Source organism: Drosophila albomicans, chromosome 3 (assembly GCF_009650485.2).
Source record: "Drosophila albomicans strain 15112-1751.03 chromosome 3, ASM965048v2, whole genome shotgun sequence".
Lineage (NCBI taxonomy): Eukaryota > Metazoa > Arthropoda > Insecta > Diptera > Drosophilidae > Drosophila > Drosophila albomicans.
Genome location: NC_047629.2, coordinates 15,378,898 through 15,387,000, shown reverse-complemented (window position 1 = coordinate 15,387,000; position 8,103 = coordinate 15,378,898). Strand labels below are relative to the sequence as shown.

The 8,103-nt window shown below is 38.9% G+C and overlaps 1 long non-coding RNA gene across 2 annotated transcripts; it reads right to left on the bottom strand.

The window, feature by feature from the left end:
• Positions 1-1,457: 1,457 nt before the first annotated feature.
• LOC127565538 (uncharacterized) lies at positions 1,458-6,611 on the bottom strand. Of its 2 annotated transcripts, none has more exons than XR_007954861.1 (3): positions 6,216-6,611; positions 5,954-6,142; positions 1,458-1,805 (listed from the first exon to the last, which is right to left on the bottom strand). It is a non-coding gene; the product is annotated as an uncharacterized LOC127565538 (long non-coding RNA). The 2 variants fall into 2 exon arrangements; XR_007954860.1 differs by lacking the exon at positions 1,458-1,805 and adding an exon at positions 4,815-5,243 and having other exon boundaries at positions 5,371-6,142.
• Between the last annotated feature and the right edge of the window lie 1,492 nt (positions 6,612-8,103).

Below are 8,103 nucleotides of genomic sequence, written 5' to 3'. Positions count from 1 at the left end.
TTCTCTAAAAGCGATGATAAAGTAACTTTAAGTTTAATTTATTTGCATTACTACAATTCTAAATAACTTCTAACAAGTCTCTAATTTCGATAATTTTAGGACCAAATCAATACATTTTATGATGAAGTACAGCTGTTAAAACATAGAGTAGTGCAATTCATTTTACTCAATTCCATATTAAAATTGTAATTAATAAATTACACAACATACCAAATATTTTTTAAAACCCTTCTTTTAAATGTGATTTATCTAATCTATTTTAAGTAATTTAATTGAATACAAAACCGATTACATTCAGATTATTATTAAAATTTTTGTTACAATTTTATAAATGAAATAATTTCCAGAATAAATCAATAAATTTTATAGATTAAGTACAGCTTTTATAAATATCTCACATAGTACTTACACAATATACATAGATTCTGTGTTGCGAGTAATTAACTGAAATTCCAATTTTTCCCCATATCTGTGGAATCTCCCTCAACTACAATGGGGCAGCCTGCTAATATGGAAGTTATTGTATGATTTTAGGGTTGTACTCAGCATGTGATACAAGTGCGAGTGTGTGGCAAGAGCAGGGGGCACCCTCAAACCCCGTGTTGCACGCTGATTTGTCAACATTGGGCCATTGTGTGCGACCTTAAGTTCAAGTTGTTTGCATGAGCCACATCTTGATTAGCCCAAACACTTTCCCGAATGAATGTGAATGTCGTCAGCTCAACTCGATAAGTTGGATGTCGCTGATGTTGTTGTTGGCCCTCTAATCGAATTGCTTCAGCGCCGTCCGCAAATCGAGTCAATTTAATTGACCTCTAGAGGTCAAGTTTTATATTATTGCTGCTGCTGTTCTTGTTGTTCTAGCTGTTGCTGCTGTCTGTCTGCTTGTTGCTCTTGTTGTGAGCAGCAGCAGCATTTCAATCGCCTCAGACGCAGCCACAGATACAGATACACAGTTACGGATACAGTTGAAGATAGAGAAAGAGAGAGAGTGAGAGAGAGATACATGGACTGAAAGTCGCTGCTCCTAAGCAGTTGTCCCCATTGCCAGTCGGCGTATCTTTTGTCAAACAGTGTGGGAGCCAGAGCCCGAGCCGGAGCCGAACCCGGTGCCCCAAAGTGAAGCAGTAGCTCAAGCTCAAGCTGAAGCCGGGAGACAACCCCGATGCTTGGTCAGAATTTTTGCCAGCGCCTTAGTTTTTAATGGATTTAATTGAATTTGGCTTGTTGCGTTTATTTGTCTTAATTGTCTGCGAAATAATCATAAATCAGTTTTGTGTATGAGTCGCCGTCGCCGACGACAATTCACAGGCTCTGTGCTGAGTGTGTGTGAGTGTGTGTGAGTGTGTGTGTGTGTGTGTGTATTGCGGGTGTAGAAGCACCAGCACTTGGCTCAATCAATTTATGACATATCTCTCAAATGCTGGGCACTGTTTTAAACTGGCAGTCTCCACTCTCCACTCCGCTCATCCAATCCATCTATTCATTCAACCAGCCAAGCATCCGTCCATCCGCATGACGCGGCATTTTTTCTTGTTTTTCTCTCTCGCTTTTTTATTTTGGACTGAGCTTTGGCCTGGGAACGGCACCAAAAACGACAACGGGAACTTGCTTCACTTGACCGCGCCACATTGTGTAGCAGCTTCGACTTTCAGCTTCAGCTTGAGCCTCAGCATTGGGCATTGTTTTGCCTGTCAACCCTCTTGATGAAGCTGATGCTGAGACGGAGGCTGTGCTGCGCTTGTTGTTGGCTTCCCTTTGTCTAAGGCACCCACACGCCTCAATCGCAATGCTGGTCGCTGACTCTGTGGATTTAGTTAATTTAGCATTAAACATATAGAAATTTATGGGTGAGGAGACAACAGGTTGACTCTCTGATTGCAGATGCTTCTGTTGTTTGCGGTTCATATCAAAGAGTCAGCAGCAGGCTGCAGTTGCTCGATCGTGTTGACAACTAAATAACACGTTAATGTGTTTATTGCGTATGCTGCTGCGTTGTCCCCAGAGTGTTGTGCTGTTGCAAGTTGCGAGTTGCCGTTTTCTGCACTTGCGTTGCGGCCAATGGGCCATTGCATAAGGTGTAGCAGAAACAACCTGTGTTAGGTGTCGCGTTGAACACATTTGCTCAGCCTGCCTGATCCGATCCCATCCGATCCGAGCTCACACAACTTTCGCATTAAACATGAGGCACACATTTCACATAAAACGCGTTTCACCACGTCCAAGTTTCACGCCCGAGTCTCGCTTGGGAAAGCAGCAATCCAGCTTCGAACTTCCCTCTCTTCGGGATGCACTTGAATCGCTTGGCTTTTTGTAGCAGTTCTCTTGCACTTTAACCATTTATTTATGTATTTATGAAAACGTTACAATATTTAATCATATGCTGCATTTCGCTTTTGAAAGCTCTAATGCCACTCGGATAATGCATTTCAGTGCCTGTATCTCTGTCGTTGTTCCAATATACGATAAATAAAACATTAACCAACCGATCGATCGATCGATCGATTGAAGAATGCAACTGCTTTATACTATATCGGGGATGCATACAAGGGTCTTATGTCATTCCGCATGCAGCTGATCAATAAAAATGTGAGTTATTGCCTAAGGCTTTTGCGAAATAGATCTCAACGATCTACTTTTGACTATCCGTTCGATCAACTTGAACTTTGCAGCAGGAAGTGCATACTAAATGTTTCAATTTATTGCGTTATTGCGTTTGACGCAGCTCTCGAGGGAGCTTGTCTAACGTGTTATAAGTTTTTTAATTATTGCCTCAAATGTCTGCAATAAATTAACAGAGGCTATAGATAAAGGTATATAGTAAATACAAATAGTTTATTAAATGTTTTTTTTAACAGTGTAATTTACTTTCTGACTTTTAAAGGTATATGTAAGCTTTGAAAAAAAAAACAGTACCTTTCGCTCTTCATAATAAAATTCTTAAATCAATTCTGTTTCGGATTATAATTTTGTAAGAGCAACTCATTCTTAATTGTAAGTACCTTTGGGGAATTTTCCAATTCACTTTTCTATAAAATTTGGACCTAAAAACTAATGTTGGCACTAAAAACTTAGCAGTCGGATATGTATGGGTTAGAGTTTAATAATAGACAATTTAAGCATAAAAGATATGTATTTAAGACAATTTCTAAAAAAAAAAATTTCTTAAAAAAAATCTATAGCGAGCTTCACAAAAATTTCCACAATGTTCTCAAACCAAAAATTGTAAGAACGTTCTTAAATGTATAATTTTCTACTGAAGTTTTGATTCTTATTTCAAGATCGAAGTTAAATCATTTTTCTTTCTGTGTATATGATCGTAGGGGCTTAGCTTTTTATATACTTCGAAGCTACACTATAGAAAGTAAACTGCTGCAGACTTCTGCTATGCTCTCTTCGCAGACACATAGCAATGTGTTTGTCAACGTTTTGCCAGCTGCAATTGCGAAGAGAGTTTTTTTAGAGCAACTTCAAACGGTTGTTTGTCACGTGCCTGCGCAGACTGCCACGCCCACTGAACGCGTACAATGCAACGATGTTGATTAAATTAGCAGATTTGATATGAAGAACGGGTGCCGGGGGTTGAGGCGCAGTCTCTCTATGGATGTCTGAGCCGATTGCGTAGGAAGTCGACTCGAGTGTACTTTAATTGCCAGTTTCAAATTTCGGAGCAGGCGCAAGCGCAGCTGAATTGTGCGAACTGTGCCCTGCTTCACTCTCTGCCCCTGTGATTGATCTGAGCTCTTACACAGCTGACGCTGTTACAAATGTCACGCTTACGGGTCTGAAGTTTGCCGCCAAATGCATTTTGTTTTTGCCTGTCGGCTTGTTGGCCAGTCGAGTCAGTCAGTCGGGAGCAAATTAATTCATTTTCAACACCTATTTTGACAGTTCATAAAATACATTTGTCATAAAATCGGTCACTGACTACTGACCAGGCCGAAAGGCAACAACAAAAACTGACGACGACGACTGTCGCTCTGTTGTCGTTGTTGCTGTTGGTTTAACTGCTCACTGGTGACTGGAGACTGCCTCTGCTGGTGCTGTTGTTGCTGCTGTGGTTGCTGGCTGGTCAGGCTGGCTGGTCAGTGGCAAGTTGAAGATTTATCGGGTCTCATTGAGATGCAGCAGCCAAACAGCAAAACAAAAGGTTTGCCCCCATGCCACGTCAAATTTGTCCCTTTTGAAGATCCTGTCTGTGGCCTCGGCCTCGGCCTGCCCTTTGACGGGCCCCGAAAAAGCCCCAAAGCGAGTTGGCAAACTTGCAAAAATCTTAACAAAGTTATTTTACCAAATGGTACGACAAAAAATGTCATGTCCTTAAACATGCAGCTTCTGTTGCTTCTGTCCTCCCCCGTCTGTTCCCTCTTTGGCAAGCTGTGAGCTGCCCTTGGTCGCCCTTCCCACTCATCAGTTGGCAGTAAGCCAGTCAGCCAGTCGAGGCAGTGCAATCGATATGCGTGCAGATGCTCCACTTTGATCAGGTCATCAGCGACACATCGTTCATCATTCCATGCGGACGGTGCCCAGGAATGCAGTAGCAGCCGAGGAGCGGCAGCAGCAACAGCCACAGCAGCAACAGCAGCAGCTTCCAGTTGCTGCAGCGGCATGACCAGTAGCCGGTAAGACAATGGCAAAGCCATGAAAGGAACGCTTTTTAAGTTTTACGCCAACAGCCAAACAGCCCCAAAGACCCAAAGTCTGATTCGAACTTGGCCAGGGACGTGGCAGCAACAACAGCTACAGCAACAGCCACAGCAGCAGCGACTTTGACGGATGAATTTCACAAATAACTTCAACTGCAGCTCTGCTGCTTTTTTATTTTTATTTTAGTTTTTCTTTTATTTTGCTGCGTTATTTATTGTACGAGTATTTCGCTTGGCACACCAATACCAATTTGGTATGGAGCTGGACCTCGACTTGGGCTTGGTGTCTGGCTCGAACTCAGCCTTGTTGAGTTTTGGAACGGAACGTCAGGCAGTGCGACATCCACGAACGATTCGTCGTCGTAGTCGTCGTCGTCCCCGTTGTGTCTAAGTTTGGTATGCGTCATTTTTACGAGGAAATTCTTGTGTACAAAACTTTTGCAACGTCCTGCAACTGCAACTGCAACGCTGTGAACGTCACTCTTGAGGCTAATTTATGTAAACACGCTAAGTACAGCAAGTAATTTCGAACTTCAACTTCCACTTCAACTGCAAACTCAAACTATCTGTATTATTAGCTGTATCTGCAGCTTTAGCCTAAGGTTTCATTGACAAAGCCAAAGACAAATGTGCGCCATTGTGGCACGAAATTGTATTAATTAAAAAAAAACTAAAGCAAAGTTCAAACCGTAAACGAAGTACCGAAAGTACTCGTTGTACTCACAGTCAGAAATTCTCACATTCCTCGACTCGATTCCTTGTGGATTCGCCATGCGTCTCTGTCCCTGTCTCTGGCTGCATATTTGTTTAAATTTTAAATTGAAATCGCAAAAAGGTTGCAAATGCAAAAATCCCCTTACGACGACACATTTACTGCCTGTTGTTGTCCTCGCCTGGGATGCGGCCTTGTTTGGTCAGGCTGAGCCAAATTCTTTGATTTTGCCCAACAAATCTGTCCAGCTTTTGGCCATTGTACTCCACAAAGGCCGAGGTGTTGATTTAATGAGCAAAAAACACACACACAACACTGAAGTAGGCGACAGTTGAAGCCTGTCGGTTTCTTCTCTTTTTTTCTGTGTATCACCGACATGGACTTGAACTTGACTGAAGTGTTGTGTTGTGTTTTGTGTTGTCTCTGAATTGAGAATTTGAGTGTTGTGACAGGCGCTCAATGCACGACGGCTTAAAGGACTCCAAAAACCCAAAAATCTCGCAGCTCTTGATTGACGTTTTTATTTTTAGAATTTTGCGAAACACTCGAAATGATCTATTTAAAAGCGCATGTGACCTCAGGCTGAGCTACTTACCCAGACTTTTACCCGCTAATTAATTAGCTGCAAATATGCTTTAAAGGCTTGCTGACTGCATGACTGAGAGACTGTGAACGCAGCCAGGATGCGGCCTTATTGCCAGCCCCTTGAAAGCTGATAATGCGCCTCCTCCTCCTCCCCTACCTCCGCAATGTGGTAGCTGTTGTTGCTGTTGTCTCTCAGTGTCTGTAAGTGTAAATTGCTGAGCTGTGTGAAAATTGTGCCTTTGAGCACATAATGGAACCATTCAGCGACGTACTGTAAAAGCCTGAAAGCCTCAAGCATATCCTGTTGCATTCTTTATGATTAATGGAACAGATTTTATGCTTCCTTCCGTTGCACAGAGCACATCATACAAATGCCACTTAACTTTTTCAAGTGTAAAGTTAATGTGCGAAATGCATTAATGTGCGACGCGTGTCCTGCCCAAAATCCCGCACCCATTCTCTTCGATTTTGACTCCGTTTTTTACAAAACGCAGCCAATGCCCGCCGCAGTCAAGTGGTTCTGAATAAATGAACGGGGCTGTGAATGATGTGTGAAGGAGTTGCTTTGCAGACATAAGAATATTTTTTGTTGAATTTCATTTCTTTTTATTTTGTTCCATTGATTTTTGCTTTTGTTTTCAATGTTTTGTTTATTGTTTCGTTTGATTTCATTTGATTTGATTTTGATTTTAAAATTACGACAATTACTACAACTTAAATGGGGTTTACTCGCCTGGATATCTCTTTTTCTCCGCTCTCTCTCTCTCTCTCTCTCTCACTTTCGATTTATCAAATATGTATTACTATATATGTAAGTATTTGAGATTGGTTTATCCATTCTTTCTATTTTGTGTGTTTCGGTTTGCTTGTTCTCATTTTTGTTGTTGATGTTGTTGATTTATTTAGAAAGTAGTTGCCATTTTCTAGATTAAAACTATTTAATTAATTAAATGCTAGCACAAATTTGTTGCATATACATTTCCACGTGATTTGATGTTTTGTCATTTAATAGTTTACAATGCAAAATTAAATAACACGCACATGAAAACTAAGTAGATTTTGTAAATGAATAATTCGGAATTGAATGTTTATGTTTTTGTTTGTTCTCTGCTCGTTCATAAATTAAACTACAGTTAACCACACGCACTAATTACCGCTTAATTATAATTATAATTATAATTACAACTATAGCAAGCACTACATCAATATATTTTGCATATTTAGCTGCATTTATACTTCTTATACTTTTATTATTTCTCTTTATTTCAATTTATATTTATACTCTTATATTTACTTTACATTTTATGCAATTTTATTATTTGTAGATTTTTTGTATTTTCATAATGTTGTTTTCTTTTTTGTTTTAAATGTAGTTTAGCTTATAGAAATAATTGTTGATTTTTACAGAAAATTTACATTACAAAATTTTAAACGCCTTTTTCACACAATATTTTTTTTTTTGCTTTTCCTTTGCTGTATTTTTTTTCTCTCCTATTTCAAATGACATTGATAGTGGCTTTTGTTAATAATTTATAGAATGCATTGAATATTTTCATTTGAATTAATTTTTTGTTTAGCTGAATATATTAAATTATATTGCACATAAAATGATGATAAATCCTGTTTTCTATTTATCGTTGTTGCGGTTGCGATTGTTGTTATTGTTCCGAGTGCAGTTGAGACATCATAAAAAATATATGCAAAATGTTGTTCCATTGAGATCTGATTTTAACTGATTTCATTTATTACTTTTTCATCTACTATACAGAAAAATAGCGTTAAATAATCTTAAACAAAAAAATCGTATTTATACTCGTTTAAAAGGCTTAAGATCAACAGCTGATTTCATTGTTTGTCCTGGTTATTTGTTTTTGTTCTTTTCATTTATATTTCATTTTTTGTAATTATTATGTTTTCTTTTTTATTGTTTAATGCAATTCACTAAGCTTTACACAAATAATAAACAAACAAAAAAAGTAAAGGACACATTTAAAATAATATTGAGGAATGTATAAATGTATTGTTTATATGTGTGTTTGTGTGTTTGTATATTCTGTCTTTCTGTTAAGTTGATATATTCTTTAATATTATTATTCGTATATTATATGTGTATTTGTTATTAGCACTAACTTTAAAACGACTCATTCACATTTTAAAATT